The sequence below is a fragment of the Limulus polyphemus genome, unplaced genomic scaffold, assembly GCF_000517525.1.
Source record: "Limulus polyphemus unplaced genomic scaffold, Limulus_polyphemus-2.1.2 Scaffold658, whole genome shotgun sequence".
NCBI lineage: Eukaryota > Metazoa > Arthropoda > Merostomata > Xiphosura > Limulidae > Limulus > Limulus polyphemus.
Window position 1 is genome coordinate 253,803 of NW_013666268.1, and position 10,675 is coordinate 264,477.

General features: G+C 33.3%; 1 pseudogene; it reads right to left on the reverse strand.

Moving 5' to 3' along the window:
• The window catches only part of LOC106459763, a 37,548-nt pseudogene that overhangs the window by 22,744 nt on the left and 4,129 nt on the right, over positions 1 to 10,675 (reverse strand).

The window sequence follows — 10,675 nt, forward strand, 5'->3', positions numbered from 1 at the left end:
CCACTGTCCGCTGTCGTAACAATATTTTATATTCATATAAACAACTTGAAGGTTTATTACATTACAGATAATTAACATTAATTAATATAAGAAATAAAGGTTATAAATCTTGCTTCCTAAATCAAGCTAGTAAATTAATACACATATATAAATTTAGTAGTAAACTTGTTTGTTTGTAATTAAGCACAAAGCTACACAATGGGCTATCTGTGCTCTTCCCACCACGGGTATCGAAACCTGGATTCTAGCGTTGTAAGTGTGCCACTGGGGGCTATAAGTAAACTAAAAGAACTATAAAGAAATATTGAATGAAAATATAAGATACTGATACTGTTGGTTGTTGATTTGTCTTTCTTTCTCAATAGTTTAGATTGTTAACTAAAGTAATGGCTAACTTAAAGCAGTACAGGTAATTTCAAAACCGAAACCTATATGACAGAGTTCTTATATTTTGTCTTTCTTCTGACTAGACAGAATTTTTCACTATTATCAAGCAATATTCTATAATATATATTTCTTATTATTTTACTTTTCTGTTGATCTTAATAATGAACTTACGTTTCTGATACCAAGTTTGCTTTCAATGAGACGAAACTGGACACTTTGGAATCCAGACGCTGGAGCCAGATAATCCCTATAAAAATAGTAAAGGGCGTCTCAAACACAGTGTATTCCGAGAAAAAAAACCATGAAGATATATAATTATTCCTAACTATATAACTGTATAATTATTCTTGATATAAGTTTATATGTGTCTCTTTATAAAAAACAGTCAAGCATCGAAAAAGCCTCGTTTTTATGTCATGTTGTATTTTCAATAGATATATAGCATCATCTAGCGAGTTCTATGTATCTCGATATTACTAAATAATTAGATTTTTCTCTTATTTTTTTCTTCAGGAAATAAAACGTTTGACGTCACATCACATAATAAAATTCTTAATTATAAATTCCTCAAAACTGCGTTTCTGAACCACATTCTTACTCATCAAATAGTTATAAACGACATTAGGTTTGGAAATTCATCAAAGGTTCGCATTCGAGAATGATTTCTTTTAAACAGATAACATTTGTCCAGTATTTAAAGTTGTCTTAAACTCCCACTTTATATTATACTTAGCTTATTCGTGTACATTTATATTAAGCAATAGCGTACGTTGCTATTATCATCATTGGAATAATTATTAATTAATTTGGGATATAAACAACAGATATGGTTGAATATTTATTAGATGAGTTTTAAAATTGTGAATAGATGGCGCTACATTTTCCCGGGTGTGCTATTCTGTTTGATTTTCAATCTGCTTATTCTTACTTTCTGCTAACAGGAAGAATGAAGTGATTTTACAGATAGTATTACGATTCACGTTCATCTTCTAAAAGTTTTAAAACTTATTTCAGTTTATAATATTTCATATACTCAGATATTTTAAATGGCTTTTGCTGTAATTCATTGAAAAACCTTAAACCATTCTTTCCGATAATAAAAGGGAACAAAGTAAAATAAGATCAATTCAAGTGATTACTTAAACATGTAAAATCAATTCACAGTTTGAAGAGGTATTGGTATTTTCAACTAGAGTTGTACCTTATGCAAACATAGGTTAAATGCCCAACACAAAGATCACGAAAGTTCAAACATAGTCTTCCCCAATTTTCAACAACTGACCGAAAGAAAGCCAGTAGTCAATAGCATCCGCCGCCAAAAAAAAAAAAAAAATCTGGTTTATCACTCTTATAACGCATACACATGTGAAAATGCAGAGTGCGTTCAATGAACTTTGGACTTTCGATCCTAGCTATTAGGCCATGTCCAGACTCAACTTGAAGAGAAGAACGTATACTGAGTTCTGTTTGTTGAGGGGCAAATCCAAAATACAAATAAAAAACTCTTTATAAACCTCGATATCATCTCTGCTTACTATCGTAAACTTTTCAATGTTTTCACTTAATACGTAAAACCAGTTCACAGTTTTTGGAATTTTGTTTTTTATTTAAGGCCCAGTTAATATATTTCTCAATTTTTTACATATATTCTAATTTAATTTCGAATTATTTTGAAAATACAATAGGCAACTTGGATTTCATTCACTGTTGATACTTTAATGTTTCGGAAAACGGCAAAATGAAACAACGATGTTAGACCTGATTACTGTTAAACAAAACATCTGACTTCATTTTCTTAAAAAAAATTACATTATGTAATACATTAAAAAAGATAAAAAGTGTCCGACCCATAGGCGTATAAGATTTTTTTTCGTTTGTTGTTAAGCGCAAAAATATATTTGCTCCAGCCATTGCGGATACCAAAACTCGAATTTTAGCAGTATAAACCCTTAGACTTACCGCTGAGCCATCAGGAAAGAGTGGAGCTGACGTAAAAAAGCAACAAAATATTAGATTATTAGTATAGCTGTAGTCACAATAGTGTGTGTGTGTGTGTGTGTGTGGGGACTGTTGGATAATTACATTGATAAAGTCAAATAAAGGTATGCATAGATAGTCTGAATTTCAGACGTGTTATACCAGACTAATCCAATAGGTTCCTATGCCTATGATTTATCTTGCTTTAATAAGCCTGTATATCTTTTATTTCCAATGCTTGTACTTTGAAAATATTAAAATTATTCTTAATTTAATATAAATATTCTAATTAATTGCGAGTTATTTTAAGATTATAAAAGTTAGATTCGAATAATTTGTGCAATTTGTACAATTATATATCAGGTTATTGATGCTAGGCTGGGTTTGCGTTTGTATGCCCAATTGTCATAGGGTTTAGCAGAGATTAGCAGTCTTTTGATCTCCACTTCTTCATATTAAAAGCGCAACTCCCTATTATTTGCATTGGTAACTTACTATGAATATTTATCATAAATTAGCCTGGCATGGCCAGGTGATTACGGCGCTCGACTCGCAATCTAAGAGTCGCGAATTCGAATCCCCGTCCCATCAAACATGCTCGCCCTCTTCAGCCGTGGGGCATTATAATATGTGCGGTCAATCCCACTATTCGTTGGTAAAAGAGTAGCCCAAGAGTTGGCGGTGGGTGAGGATGAGTAGTTGCCTTCCCTCTAGTCTCAAACTGCTAAATTAGGGACGGCTAGTGCAGATAGCCCTCGTTTAGCTTTGCGTGAAACTCAAAACAAACCCAAACCTATAATAAATTTAATAATGTCAAAATAAATTCATAACTAACCAAATAACACATACAAAGAAACAGCCGTAGACTGTTACCGATCGATTTGGTGTTCGAACTTGGGGACGGTGCAAAGCTACCCGGACTATGCATTGACAAATGTCATGCGACACGGAAAACCTGTGCTTTGGCTGGTGCTGAAAACTCCTCTATCATGTAATTATAACCATAATTTGACACGCGATTAGTCATATTCGATATATTTTTCTGCCTTTTTTGACTATTTTATCCCAGTGACTATTCCCTCGGAGGTGAGTGAAATATATACTTTATTTATAACAAAGACACGAAAGTTTACCTTGACCACCTTCTTATCTCTAAAAAAATCCTTTGCTTTCAAAACAATTCTATATGCTTTCAATTTTAATCTCCCTCCCCCTATAGCTCAATTAGTTTTTCAGGATCAAACCTACTAGCGATAATTGGCGATCTAGTTTCCTCAGTAATTTGAAAGGACGAAATTTTCCTGACAAGGCTCCTTATCATTGATCATAGTCTTTTTTACTCACGTTACCTCCTTCAAGAGAGTAGCTTACCGCTGCGTAGCAGTGAGACACTGAAATGATAACTACCCATTCCATTATTTCATCTATATGACATTCAGCGACAGTATTTTTTAATTCGTGGTGTCCTTTTGGTATTGGACAGTATCATTGAAAATGATCACACTGTTCAAACTGATGTTCTTAGTTATAGTTCATAGGTTTCTTTTAATTCTATTTAGTTGTTTAACCTTTTATGAAAACAAAAATGACTTATTTATTTCATACATTTTACTTCATTGTTATTTAAAAAACAATAATAATTAATTGACGAAGATAGCCATTGTTGTTTTTCGACATACAACCAAGGAACAATGGCCCTTCTTTACACACACAAATCCAACAAAATCAGAGCTGGTAAAACTATTTTTGTTGTTGTTGTTGTTGTTGTTTACTGGTTGCTTTAGGTGGGGTCTTCTTCATGGTTAAAATGTTGAAGTTCTAACGTTTTTAAATATTGCACAGAAAACAATTGAAGAACCCAACTTTTTTTAGAAGTGGCGAAATGTAATTAATTTGTTTAGCAACTACATATACAGAGAAATATTATGTAAAGCTAAATCAGGTGGTCCTAAATGAAATGGTAAGAAGTCCTTTCATAAGTTTTAACATTAAAGTTCTTACCGAAAGTCCAAGAAGTCCAAAGGGGTCAGGGTCTCCATTATAGTCAGATGATCTAACAACAGCTAAGAAAAATATTGAGATTTTATTGTTAGATAAAGTAAATTAATTATTTTTATCTACCAGTTACCCAAGATTTCAAACTCGTATAAAAATGTTATTGTATACATATATAGCACTAGAATTGTTAAATACAGTTATTTGAAAGTTAATCAAGTCACAAAAACAAATTAATTGTTCAGTTACCATCTCACCAATGTAAGCTATGTGTGCCTTTCGAATTAATGAGTCTTAAGGGGGTCGCGAACAGTAAGTTGATTACAGTTTTCATACTTTTTTTAGCTTGAGAACAAACTGAATAATCCTGACAAAAAAGGAACAAAAGGAATCACGTGTTGATCATGTTCAAGAAAAACCCTAATCAAATATACTTGTTCGTAATTAAGCACAAAGCTACACAATGGGCTATTTGTGCTCTGCTTTGTCCGTCGGGAATTTCATACGTTTCCCCCACCCCCCTCATGAAGTAGGTTAGTTGTTCACAGTGTTATGTCTCTCAGTTGTTAATTTTAGTTCAATTCTATAGAAAATGGGAACACACTTTTTTTAACATCACAGGGATGTTTTATGTTACTTTTCTAAATAAAAGTTGGAACATGCGCTTAGATCACAATGTTTATTCTCAGTTTGGAAGACGTGTACAAGTGCAATTCTAAAGGTAAGATTTTTTAATATGTTCCAGAAGAGATAGAAATGTTCAAAATGATTTTGAAAGTCCAAACCTATTGGAAGTATTAACTGTCTAGCGTCACGTTATTACATACTATACTTTTATATACTTGATTCATGCTACCTTGTCAAAAATGGGTCATGCCCTTGGGCGGTGTATGTTTTATGGCAGATACTGACTCATCAAAACAATCTATCTGCATCAGTTTATGATTAATAATCCACATAAATAAGATCCGAAGTCATACATAACTTTATTATGTGTATGTTTGCATACGTAGAAAACATCTCAAATATTCAACATTGAGGGTTCATCACCTCAAACACCCACGGTGTTAACCCACCATATTGTTTGACTCATTACTTGAATACCTGATATCTGAAACCTTAATTTGCTTTAAAATCACGCATTGTCTCAGCAACTGGAAATCTCCTCGATCTAAACCCATTATTTGTTAGTCTTAACTCAACCATTGTATGTTCAATGTCTTAATATAAATACAAAATATGTGTTTGTTTGCACCCTAACTTCTCCGAGCCTATTAGGCCATTCTCAACCAAAATTTATATGAACTATGAGGAATGTCTTAAGGGTGTCAAAATTGAACTTAACTCCATTTCTATTTTGTAAAGCCTGTTGGTTAATTACTCCCAGCCTATTGAGTCGATTAAAACAATGTACGTTTAACAGAAATCATATATTTCAAGTAATAACTTGTACATAAACTTTATCTCAAAATTTTAAAATTATAACAAAGCTTCTATATAAACAACATTTTCAGTTTGCTTTCCATCTACCAACAGATATAGATTTTGAGGTGATCTTATCCTTGAACATCATACATTTCATTGACCATGAAAAAAAGCATGGTTGTTTGAGAAACAATTCAGCAACTTTCATACTTTGAACTTGAATTCCTTTAGAATACTCAACATTGTCTAAACCGTCATTCTGCGAAGATTGTTTGAGATTGACTCAATAAACTAAGTTTAAACATTCCCCCGTCGGTTGACGGATATTTCAGCTTCTTATCTATATATCTCGTTCTTTATCCCATCATCTGCTTATGCGGATAAAAACCAGAACTATTGAATTAACCAAACGATACAGTATGTCGAAAGATGTTATTGTTTTTACTACGTTACTGTTTTTCAAGCACCATGCTAAAGTTATAGGTTGGGGGTGGTGGAGGGGGGGGGTAATTTAAAGTGACTCCTAATTACGTGTAAATACTCTTTGTTTACTCTAAATTAAATAATATAAGCTGTAATCTTGTTCCTTCTTCATACGTTTAACACAACCATGTTCATGTATAATAAGATAACATCCAGCCATTTAAAGTGACTCTTAATTAAGTGTAAATACTATTTGTTTAACGTTTTTATTCACATCAAGTGAGCCTCAGATTAAAATAGTTTGGGAACCACTGCTCTAACAAAGACGTTTTATAATTTACAAGTCACTTGTTCTCGTGTATAATGTATTCAATAAAATATGAAATGTATTTGGAAATTGATTTATCCTTACCCTTAATATAAGAACAACTCGATTAAGACGAGATGTGATCGTTAGCATGTTCCCCTCGTCCACTTCCTGGCAAAGAGAAACGAACTTTAACTCAATATGAAAGACGCTGTATAAGATACGAGTGTATCGTTAGCATGTTCCCCTCGTCCACTTCCTGGCAAAGAGAAACGAACTTTAACTCAATATGAAAGACGCTGTATAAGATACGAGTGTATCGTTAGCATGTTCCCCTCGTCCACTTCCTGGCAAAGAGAAACGAGCTTTAACTCAATATGAAAGACGCTGTATAAGATACGAGTGTAAAATAATATCAAATTTTTCGACAAAAGTCACCACGTTAAACTACTAACTTTTTTTATTGCCAAAAATTCTACCATAATAATATAATTAAACATGACAGATAAATAAATGTATCTTACAGCGTAAAGTTCAAAATGATAAAAATTATCAGACTACAAAATTACAAAATTTCAAATAAAAGTTTCTAAATAATTTAATGAAAATTGTATTATTGTAACTTAAAACCAGTTGTGATTGGCGCACAGGATAAACACCGACTGATTGACTGACCAAACTACATTATTGTCCTTTATTTTTACGCCCCCAGTGGCACAGTGGAATGTCTGCTGACTTACACCGTTAGAAACCGGGTTTCGATACTCGTGGTGGCCAGAGCATGTATAGCCCCTTGTAGCTTTGTGCTTCATTATAAGCAAACAAAACCACCTCGAGGAATTAAACCCTGCATTTTAGCATTGTAAGTCCATAGACTTACCGCCGTCCCACCGACACACAACTTGGTTGAAATTAAAGACGTTTAATTAAATAAATATTTTATATGAAGAAAATAATTCCATTTTCAGTGATTCATTATATGAAATTAAAATGCAATCCTGTTCATTTTAACACAGCTATGATCAATGAAAAACATATAGAAGACACAGATAGGCTTTACACAATATACAATAAAGTGACATTTCAAATATGAATTTGATAAACATTTTGCAATGTAACAAAGTAAAACACAATGAAAAGATTTAATTATTTTATGTTTGTTTGTTTAGGGGTTTTTTTTTTGTTGTTTGCTTGTTTTTTGTTATAGTAAATGATTCGTTTTTTTTTTCAAAATGAAAATACAATATAAAAATAATAATACCATAAAAACAGGACATCAGTAAAAACGAGTGTTCCATAATTTCACTAAAAAGAGACTTACCTTGGTATTTAGCAATGATCTCACTGAGTCAGTCTCGTATATAATTTGTTTGAACCACAGTTCATATACTGAAATTAAAACAAGACGGTTTGTTTGTTTGTAATTAAACACAAAGCTACACAATGGGCTATCTGTGCTCTGCCCACCACGGGTATCGAAACTGGATTCTAGCGTTGTAAGACCGCAGACATACCGCTGTGCCACTGGGATGGGGTGGGGCAAAACAAGATGGAGGAAAATGTTTAAACTCCGATAAGACATTACAGTAGATACAACATATCTATATGTATATACAGTGGTTGGACAAAATAATGGAAACACCTTGGAAAATCAACAAAATATATTTTAATATGGTGTAGGTCCATAAGACGGTACAGTAGATACAACATATCTATATGTATATATATATATATACTTACACATGCATTATGTACAATAAATATACAACAAAACACTAGAATATTAGACAAAATATTAGATTAGAACATGGGACAGCGGTAAGTCTACGGATTTACAACGCTGAAATCAGGAGTTCGATTCCTCTCAGTGGACATAAAACACACACATTTCTGTTTTGTTTTCTCTACTTTATTAATTTTTTCGACCAGTAGCGTGGGTGAAAGTTAAAATAAACGGGCTTGATATTTACGATTAGTTTGTGAATTACTCGATATAATTACTAAATAGAAGCGATGAACTTATTGAAATGCAGTTTAAGTTGTAATTAACCAGAAATAATTAAAGATACCTATGGAAAGTTATAACGTTCTTTCTTATCTACAACAGTTGACAGCAGACACTTTAGTTAGACATGTACAAAATTATAATTCCCTTACCCTGGTGAATAATGATAAAAAAATGTTCTTCATGGGTGGTTTGTGGAAAGGGCGAAATCTGGGCCTGACAGCCGAGCAAGCGATCCAACTGTAAAGAACAACGACAAAAATATTATAACTTTCGAACCTTTATACTGTTTGTTTGTAATTAACCACGAAGCTACACGATGGGCTATCTGTGCTCTGCCCACCACGGTGAACCTTTATACTACACACGCTTACCTCTTGATTCTCAACTCCTTACATTTTCTCTCGATCAACGAAATTGAGCGATTTCATTCTTTTTCTTTTAGTTTTTTGTTTGTTTGAAGTTAAGCACAAAGCTACACAATGGGCTATCTGTGCTCTGCCCACCACGGGTATCGAAACCCAGTTTATAGCGTTGTAAGTCCGCAGAATCTGATTAATCCTTCGAAACTGCTCTTGTAGCTCCTCTTCAGAGATAAACCTTATTCAGCTCATGACCAGGTGGTTAGGGCGCTCGACTCGCAGTTTGAGGGTCGTGGGTTCGAATATCTTCCCCCTTAAACATGCTCGCCCTTTCAGCCATAGGGGCGTTATAATGTGACAGTCAACCTCACTATTCGTTGGTAAAAGAGTAGCCCAAAAGTTGGCGGTGGTTGGTGATGACTAGCTGCATACACTGCTAAATTGGGGACGGCTGGCCCTTGTGTAACTTTGCTCGAAGTTCAAAACTAACTAACAAAAAAACTTAAAATTTCGTTGATTAGACTATGTATTTTTACCTAGCATCTCATGATCATTCTCGTCATTCAACAAATGTTTCCAAATAAATTGTTTAAAAACATGTATACACGTTGATGCTTCCCACTTTCTTAATTTGCTCGTAAGGTAAAAATTGTGTATTTTCAAATATTTTAAGCACATGCCGTCAATCGTTTAATCTAAATGTTTTTTTTTTTATTAAAGCAATTCAAAGTGATCAAGATCTAGCTTACGGTTATTTCTATAAAAATATATTGCTTGTTTGTTTGTAATTAAGCACAGAGCTACACAATGGGCTATCAGCGCTCTGCCCACCACGGGTATCGAAACCCGGATTCTAGCGTTGTAAGTCCGCAGAATTATAAAAATATATACAATAAAGTATTGTTCACAAATACATTCGATGGTTTTCTGTTTAATTCCACGAACCTTCATAAATACTATTAAAGACGAGCGTCTGATATTTAGAAATACAAAATCTGTATCATAAATCTAGTATAAACGAGAGATAAATGTTTCGAAATAGCATTAATCAAGGTAATTATTTTAAGAATATAAAATTACTTAGCCCCTAAGTTATTCGAAATATAATATTATGTAAAGTGTAATAGGTAGTATGAGACCTAGCTACCATACCATATCATCAGTTTACATAGATGAGAGAAACAACTTGGTATAGATTTCTTTTAAACATATACTTTTGTACTCTTTCTTAAAGAAAGTTTGTTTTTGGTTTTTTTTTAATTATGCACAAAGCTAATCACAATGGGCTATCTGTGCTCTGCCCACCACGGGTATCGAAACCCGGATTCTAGCGTTGTAAGTCCGCAGATATACCGCTGTGCCACTGGGGGGGCTTCTTAAAGAAAGAGAGGTTGAAATTGTCTAGATTTATTACTGGGGTTATGTTCATCTGCATGCTATTATTTAAAACTATAGAATTCGTATTTGGGTTCGAGCTATGTCATCCGTTATCAGCACGTTTCTATCTACGATAAGAAGTGTTATGCAAATGAACTGTATATGTGTTTAAAATACATTTCACCATCAATTTTTTATAAAATGCGTACATAAAAAAGTAAAATATTATTGTGAAAGTACTACGAACAACGGATTTAGTCTGAAAATCTGAGGTGTAAATAAATAAAGAGGAGGATTTTACGTTTCACCCTTTTATGACTGGTATAGAACATACCTTTATTCAAGTATTCAAATTCGATGACGAGGAACCCACTTTGAGACTAATAATGGCTGGAGACGGCTTAAATGGGTACTGAA